The sequence below is a fragment of the Triticum aestivum genome, chromosome 7D (assembly GCF_018294505.1).
Source record: "Triticum aestivum cultivar Chinese Spring chromosome 7D, IWGSC CS RefSeq v2.1, whole genome shotgun sequence".
In the NCBI taxonomy this organism is placed as follows: Eukaryota; Viridiplantae; Streptophyta; class Magnoliopsida; order Poales; family Poaceae; genus Triticum; species Triticum aestivum.
The window spans coordinates 79,783,159-79,792,096 of NC_057814.1; positions in this window are offsets into that span (position 1 = coordinate 79,783,159).

Consider the following 8,938-nt stretch of genomic DNA (forward strand, 5'->3'; position numbering starts at 1 on the left):
CTTAATTATCATGAACTTAGTCTAAAATCTTTATAAAATGTCTTGTAGATTAAATGGCCCACGTTGCCCTCAACTTCAACGCGTTCCTAGAGAAAACCAAGCTGAAAGATGATGGCAGCAACTATACGGACTGGGTCTGGAACTTGAGGATCATCCTCATAGCTGCCAAGAAAGATTATGTCCTAGAAGCACCGCTAGGTGAAGCACCCATCCCAGAGAACCAAGACGTTATGAACGCTTGGCAATCACGTGCTGATGATTACTCCCTCGTTCAGTGCGGCATGCTTTACAGCTTAGAACCGGGGCTCCAAAAGCGTTTTGAGCAACACGGAGCATATGAGATGTTCGAAGAGCTGAAAATGGTTTTCCAAGCTCATGCCCGGGTCGAGAGATATGAAGTCTCCGACAAGTTCTTCAGTTGTAAGATGGAGGAAAACAGTTCTGTCAGTGAGCACATACTCAAAATGTCTGGGTTGCACAACCGCTTGACTCAGCTCGGGGTTAATCTCTCGGATGACGCGGTCATTGACAGAATCCTTCAGTCGCTTCCACCAAGCTACAAGAGCTTTCTGATGAACTTCAATATGCAGGGGATGGAAAAGACCATTCCTGAGGTATATTCAATGCTGAAATCAGCGGAGGTGGAGATCAAAAAGGAACATCAAGTGTTGTTGGTGAATAAAACCACTAAGTTCAAGAAAGGCAAGGGTAAGAAGAACTTCAAGAAGGACGGCAAGGGAGTTGCCGCGCCCGGTAAGGCAGTTGCCGGGAAGAAGCCAAAGAATGGACCCAAGCCTGAGATTGAGTGCTTTTATTGCAAGGGAAGGGGTCACTGGAAGCGGAACTGCCCCAAATACTTAGCGGACAAGAAGGCCGGCAACACCAAAGGTATATGTGATATACATGTAATTGATGTGTACCTTACCAGGACTCGTAGTAGCTCCTGGGTATTTGATACCGGTGCGGTTGCTCATATTTGTAACTCAAAACAGGAGCTGCGGAATAAACGGAGACTGGCGAAGGACGAGGTGATGATGCGCGTCGGGAATGGTTCCAAGGTCGATGTGATCGCTGTCGGCATGCTGCGTCTGCATTTACCTACGGGATTAGTTTTAAACCTCAATAATTGTTATTTAGTGCCAGCTTTGAGCATGAACATTGTATCTGGATCTCGTTTAATTCGAGATGGCTACTCATTTAAATCCGAGAATAATGGTTGTTCTATTTATATGAGAGATATGTTTTATGGTCATGCCCCGCTGGTCAATGGTTTATTCTTAATGAATCTCGAACGTGATGTTACACATATTCATAGTGTGAATACCAAAAGATGTAATGTTGATAACGATAGTCCCACATACTTGTGGCACTGCCGCCTTGGTCACATTGGTGTCAAACGCATGAAGAAGCTCCATGCGGATGGACTTTTGGAGTCTCTTGATTGCGAATCATTTGACACGTGCGAACCATGCCTCATGGGTAAGATGACCAAGACTCCGTTCTCCGGAACAATGGAGCGAGCAACCAACTTATTGGAAATCATACATACCGATGTGTGCGGTCCAATGAGTGTTGAGGCTCGCGGTGGCTATCGTTATGTTCTCACTCTCACTGATGACTTAAGTAGATATGGGTATGTCTACCTAATGAAACACAAGTCTGAGACCTTTGAAAAGTTCAAGGAATTTCATAATGAGGTGGAGAATCAACGTGACCGAAAGATAAAGTTCTTACGATCAGATCGTGGGGGAGAATATTTAAGTCACGAATTTGGTACACACTTAAGGAAATGTGGAATAGTTTCACAACTCACGCCGCCTGGAACACCTTAGAGAAATGGTGTGTTCGAACGTCGTAATCACACTCTATTGGATATGGTGCGATCTATGATGTCTCTTACTAATCTACCGCTCTCATTTTGGGGCTATGCTTTAGAGACTGCCGCATTCACTTTAAATAGGGCTCCGTCAAAATCCGTTGAGACGACACCGTATGAATTATGGGTTGGGAAGAAACCTAAGCTGTCGTTTCTAAAAGTTTGGGGATGCGATGCTTATGTCAAGAAACTTCAACCTGAAAAGCTCGAACCCAAGTCGGAGAAATGCGTCTTCATAGGATACCCTAAGGAAACCATTGGGTATACCTTCTACCTCAGATCCGAAGGCAAGATCTTTGTTGCCAAGAACGGGTCCTTTCTGGAGAAAGAGTTTCTCTCGAAAGAAATAAGTGGGAGGAAAGTGGAACTTGATGAGGTGATAGTCACCCCTTCCGAACCGGAAAGTAGCGCAGCGCGGGAAGATGTTCCTGTGGTGCCTACACCGACTGGGGAGGAAGTTAATGATGATGATCATGAAGCTTCGGATCAAGTTACTGCTGAACTTCGTAGGTCCACAAGGACACGTTCCGCACCAGAGTGGTACGGCAACCCTGTCCTGGAAATCATGTTGTTAGACAACGGTGAACCTCCGAACTATGAAGAAGCGATGGCGGGCCCAGATTCCAACAAATGGCTTGAAGCCATGCAATCCGAGATAGGATCCATGTATGAAAACAAAGTATGGACTTTGACCGACTTGCCCGATGATCGGCGAGCCATAGAAAATAAATGGATCTTTAAGAAGAAGACAGACGCGGATGGTAACGTGACCATCTATAAGGCTCGACTTGTCGCTAAGGGTTATCGACAAGTTCAAGGGGTTGACTACGATGAGACTTTCTCTCCCATAGCGAAGCTGAAGTCCGTCCGAATCATGTTAGCAATTGCTGCATTCTATGATTATGAGATATGGCAAATGGACGTCAAAACGGCATTCCTTAACGGCTTTCTTAAGGAAGAATTGTATATGATGCAGCCGGAAGGTTTTGTCGATCCTAAGAATGCTAACAAGGTATGCAAGCTCCAGTGCTCCATCTATGGGCTGGTGCAAGCATCTCAGAGTTGGAACATTCGATTTGATGAGATGATCAAAGCGTTTGGGTTTACACAGACTTATGGAGAAGCCTGTGTTTACAAGAAAGTGAGTGGGAGCTCTGTAGCATTTCTCATATGATATGTGGATGACATACTATTGATGAGAAATGATATAGAATTCTTGGAAAGTGTAAAGGCCTACTTGAATAAGTGTTTTTCAATGAAGGACCTTGGAGAAGCTGCTTATATATTAGGCATCAAGATCTATAGAGATAGATCAAGATGCCTCATTGGTCTTTCACAGAGTACGTACCTTGACAAGATATTGAAGAAGTTCAATATGGATCAGTCCAAGAAGGGGTTCTTGCCTGTATTGCAAGGTGTGCAATTGAGCACGGCTCAATGCCTGACCACGGCAGAAGATAGAGAAAAGATGAGTGTCATCCCCTATGCCTCGGCCATAGGGTCTATTATGTATGCCATGCTGTGTACCAGACCTGATGTAAACCTTGCCGTAAGTTTGGTAGGAAGGTACCAAAGTAATCCCGGCATGGAACACTGGACAGCGGTCAAGAATATCCTGAAGTACCTGAAAAGGACTAAGGATATGTTTCTCGTATATGGAGGTGACGAAGAGCTCGTCGTAAAGGGTTACGTCGACGCTAGCTTCGACACAGATCTGGATGACTCGAAGTCACAAATCGGATACGTGTATATTTTGAATGGAGGGGCAATAAGCTGGTGCAGTTGCAAGCAAAGCGTCGTGGCGGGATCTACATGTGAAGCGGAGTACATGGCGGCCTCCGAGGCAGCACAGGAAGCAATCTGGATAAAGGAGTTCATTACCGACCTAGGGGTGATTCCCAATGCGTCGGGCCCGATGACTCTCTTCTGTGACAACACTGGAGCTATTGCCCTTGCCAAGGAGCCCAGGTTTCACAGGAAGACCAGACATATCAAGCGTCGCTTCAACTCCATTCGTGAAAGTGTTCAAAATGGAGACATAGATATTTGTAATGTACATACGGACCTGAATGTAGCAGATCCGTTGACTAAACCTCTCCCTAGAGCAAAACATGATCAACACCAGAACTCTATGGGTGTTCGATTCATCACAATGTAACTAGATTATTGACTCTAGTGCAAGTGGGAGACTGTTGGAAATATGCCCTAGAGGCAATAATAAAATGGTTATTATTATATTTCTTTGTTCATGATAATTGTCTATTGTTCATGCTATAATTGTGTTATCCGGAAATCGTAATACATGTGTGAATACATAGACCACAACATGTCCCTAGTGAGCCTCTAGTTGACTAGCTCGTTGATCAACAGATAGTCATGGTTTCCTGACTATGGACATTGGATGTCATTGATAACGGGATCACATCATTAGGAGAATGATGTGATGGACAAGACCCAATCCTAAGCATAGCACAAAGATCGTGTAGTTCGTTTGCTAGAGCTTTTCCAATTGCCAAGTATCATTTCCTTAGACCATGAGATTGTGCAACTCCCGGATACCGTAGGAGTGCTTTGGGTGTACCAAACGTCACAACGTAACTGGGTGGCTATAAAGGTGCACTACGGGTATCTCCGAAAGTGTCTGTTGGGTTGGCACGAATCGAGACTAGGATTTGTCACTCCGTATGACAGAGAGGTATCTCTGGGCCCACTCAGTAATGCATCATCATAATGAGCTCAATGTGACCAAGTGTCTGGTCACGGGATCATGCATTACGGTACGAGTAAAGTGACTTGCCGGTAACGAGATTGAACAAGGTATTGGGATACCGACGATCGAATCTCGGGCAAGTAACGTACCGATTGACAAAGGGAATTGTATACGGGATTGATTGAATCCTCAACATCGTGGTTCATCCGATGAGATCATCGTGGAACATGTGGGAGCCAACATGGGTATCCAGATCCCGCTGTTGGTTATTGACCGGAGAGTCGTCTCGGTCATGTCTGCATGTCTCCCGAACCCGTAGGGTCTACACACTTAAGGTTCGGTGACGCTAGGGTTGTAGAGATATTAGTATGCGGAAACCCGAAAGTTGTTCGGAGTCCCAGATGAGATCCCGGACGTCACGAGGAGTTCCGGAATGGTCCGGAGGTGAAGAATTATATATAGGAAGTCCAGTTTCGGCTACCGGGAAAGTTTCGGGGGGTTATCGGTATTGTACCGGGACCACCGGAAGGGTCCCGGGGGTCCACCGGGTGGGGCCACCTATCCCGGAGGGCCCCATGGGCTGAAGTGGGGAGGGGAACCAGCCACTGGTGGGCTGGTGCGCCCCCCTTGGGCCTCCCCTGCGCCTAGGGTTGGAAACCCTGGGGGTGGGGGGGCGCCCCACTTGGCTTGGGGGGCAAGCCACCCCCTTGGCCGCCGCCCCCCCTCAGATGGGATCTCCAGGGGGCTGGCGCCCCCCAGGGCCCCTATAAATAGTGGGGGGGAGGGAGGGCAGCAACAGAACAGCCCCTGGCGCCTCCCTCTCCCCCTGCAACACCTCTCCCTCCCGCTTGCGCTTGGCGAAGCCCTGCCGGGATCCCCGCTACTTCCACCACCACACCGTCGTGCTGCTGGATCTCCATCAACCTCTCCTTCCCCCTTGCTGGATGAAGAAGGAGGAGACGTCGCTGCTCCATACGTGTGTTGAACGTGGAGGTGCCATCCGTTCGGCGCTCGGTCATCGGTGATTTGGATCACGACGAGTACGACTCCATCAACCCCGTTCACTTGAACGCTTCCGCTCGCGATCTACAAGGGTATGTAGATGCACTCCTTCCCTCTCGTTGCTAGTAAACTCCATAGATGGATGTTGGTGATGTGTAGAAAAATTTAAATTTCTTCTACGATCCCCAACAATAAGTTGCACTATCATTATCAACTCTGCATCTTTTGGCTTCAATATTATGAATATGTGTATCACTACTATCGAGATTCAACAAAAATAGACCACTCTTCAAGGGTGCATGACCATAAAAGATATTACTCATATAAATAGAACAACCATTATTCTCTGATTTAAATGAATAACTGTCTCGCATCAAACAAGATGCATATATAATGTTCATGCTTAACGCAGGCACCAAATAACAATTATTTGAGGTCTAAAACTAATCCCGAAGGTATATGTAGAGGTAGCGTGCCGACCGCGATCACATCGACTTTGGAACCATTTCCCACGCGCATCGTCACCTCGTCCTTAGCCAATCTTCACTTAATCCGTAGTCCCTGTTTCGAGTTGCAAATATTAGCAACAGAACAAGTATCAAATACCCAGGTGCTACTGCGAGCATTAGTAAGGTACACATCAATAACATGTATATCACATATACCTTTGTTCACCTTGCCATCCTTCTTATCCGCCAAATACTTGGGGCAGTTCTGCTTCCAATGACCAGTCTGTTTGCAGTAGGAGCACTCAGTCTCAGGCCTAGGTCCAGACTTGGGTTTCTTCTCCTAAGCAGCAACTTGTTTGCTGTTCTTCTTGAAGTTCCCCTTCTTCTTCCCTTTGCCCTTTTTCTTGAAACTGGTGGTCTTTTTGACCATCAACACTTGATGCTCCTTCTTGATTTCTACCTCCGCAGCCTTTAGCATTGCGAAGAGCTCGGGAATTGTCTTATCCATCCCTTGCATGTTATAGTTCATCACGAAGCTCTTGTAGCTTGGTGGCAGTGATTGAAGAATTCTGTCAATCACGCTATCATCCGGAAGATTAACTCCCAGTTGAATCAAGTGATTGTTATACCCAGACATTTTGAGTATATGCTCACTGACAGAACTATTCTCCTCCATCTTACAGCTGTAGAACTTACTGGAGACTTCATATCTCTAAATCTGGGCATTTGCTTGAAATATTAACTTCAACTCCTGGAACATCTCATATGCTCCATGACGTTCAAAACGTCGTTGAAGTCCCGGTTCTAAGCCGTAAAGCATGGCACACTGAACTATCGAGTAGTCATCAGCTTTGCTCTGCCTGACGTTCATAACATCTGGTGTTGCTCCTGCAGCAGGTCTGGCACCTAGCGGTGCTTCCAGGACGTAATTCTTCTGTGCAGCAATGAGGATAATCCTCAAGTTACGGACCCAGTCCGTGTAATTGCTACCATCATCTTTCAACTTTGCTTTCTCAAGGAACGCATTAAAATTCAACGGAACAACAACACGGGCCATCTATCTACAATCAACATAGACAAGCAAAATACTATCAGGTACTAAGTTCATGATAAATTTAAGTTCAATTAATCATATTACTTAAGAACTCCCACTTAGATAGACATCCCTCTAATCCTCTAAGTGATCAAGTGATCCAAATCAACTAAACCATGTCCGATCATCACGTGAGATGGAGTAGTTTCAATGGTGAACATCACTATGTTGATCATATCTACTATATGATTCACGCTCGACCTTTCAGTCTCAGTGTTCCGAGGCCATATCTGTTATATGCTAGGCTCGTCAAGTTTAACCTGAGTATTCCGCGTGTGCAACTATTTTGCACCCGTTGTATTTGAATGTAGAGCCTATCACACCCGATCATCACGTGGTGTCTCAGCACGAAGAAGTTTCGCAACGGTGCATACTCAGGGAGAACACTTATACCTTGATAATTTAGTGAGAGATCATCTTATAATGCTACCGTCAATCAAAGCAAGATAAGATGCATCAAAGATAAACATCACATGCAATCAATATAAGTGATATGATATGGCCATCATCTTCTTGTGCTTGTGATCTCCATCTCCGAAGCACCGTCATGATCAGCATCGTCACCGGCGCGACACCTTGATCTCCATCGTAGCATCGTTGTCGTCTCGCCAACTTATGCTTCTACGACTATCGCTACCGCTTAGTGATAAAGTAAAGCATTACAGAGCGTTTTGCATTGCATACAATAAAGCGACAACCATATGGCTCCTGCCAGTTGCCGATAACTCGGTTACAAAACATGATCATCTCATACAATAAAATTTAGCATCATGCTTTGACCATATCACATCACAACATGCCCTGCAAAAACAAGTTAGACGTCCTCTACTTTGTTGTTGCAAGTTTTACGTGGCTGCTACGGGCTGAGCAAGAACCGTTCTTACCTACGCATCAAAACCACAATGATAGTTTGTCAAGTTGGTGCTGTTTTAACCTTCGCAAGGACCGGGCGTAGCCACACTTGGTTCAACTAAAGTTGGAGAAACTGACACCCGCTAGTCACCTGTGTGCATAGCACGACGGTAAAACCAGTCTCGCGTAAGCGTACGCGTAATGTCGGTCCGGGCCGCTTCATCCAACAATACCGCCGAACCAAAGTATGACATGCTGGTAAGCAGTATGACTTATATCGCTCACAACTCACTTGTGTTCTACTCGTGCATATAACATCTACGCATAAAACCTGGCTCGGATGCCACTGTTGGGGAACGTAGTAATTTCAAAAAAATTCCTACACACACGCAAGATCATGGTGATGCATAGCATCGAGAGGGAGAGTGTGTCCACGTACCCTCGTAGACCGAAAGCGGAAGCGTTAGCACAACGCGGTTGATGTAGTCGTACGTCTTCATGATCCGACCGATCAAGTACTGAACGCACGGCACCTCCGAGTTCAGCACACGTTCAGCTCGATGACATCCCTCAAACTCCGATCCAGCCGAGTGTTGAGGGAGAGTTTCGTCAGCACGACGGCGTGGTGACGATGATAATGTTCTACCGATGCAGGGCTTCGCCTAAGCACCGCTACGATATTATCGCGGTGGACTATGGTGGAGGGGGGCACCGCACACGGCTAAAAGATCAATTGTTGTGTCTCTGGGGTGCCCCCTGCCCCCGTATATAAAGGAGCAAGGGGGGAGAGGTGGCCGGCCAGGAGGAGGCACGCCAGGAGGAGTCCTACTCCCACCGGGAGTAGGACACCCACCCTTCCTTGTTGGATTAGGAGAAGGGGGGAAGGAGGACGGAGAGAGGAAGGAAAGGGGGGCGCCGCCCCCCCTTCCTTGTCCAATTCGGACTAGAGGGGGAGG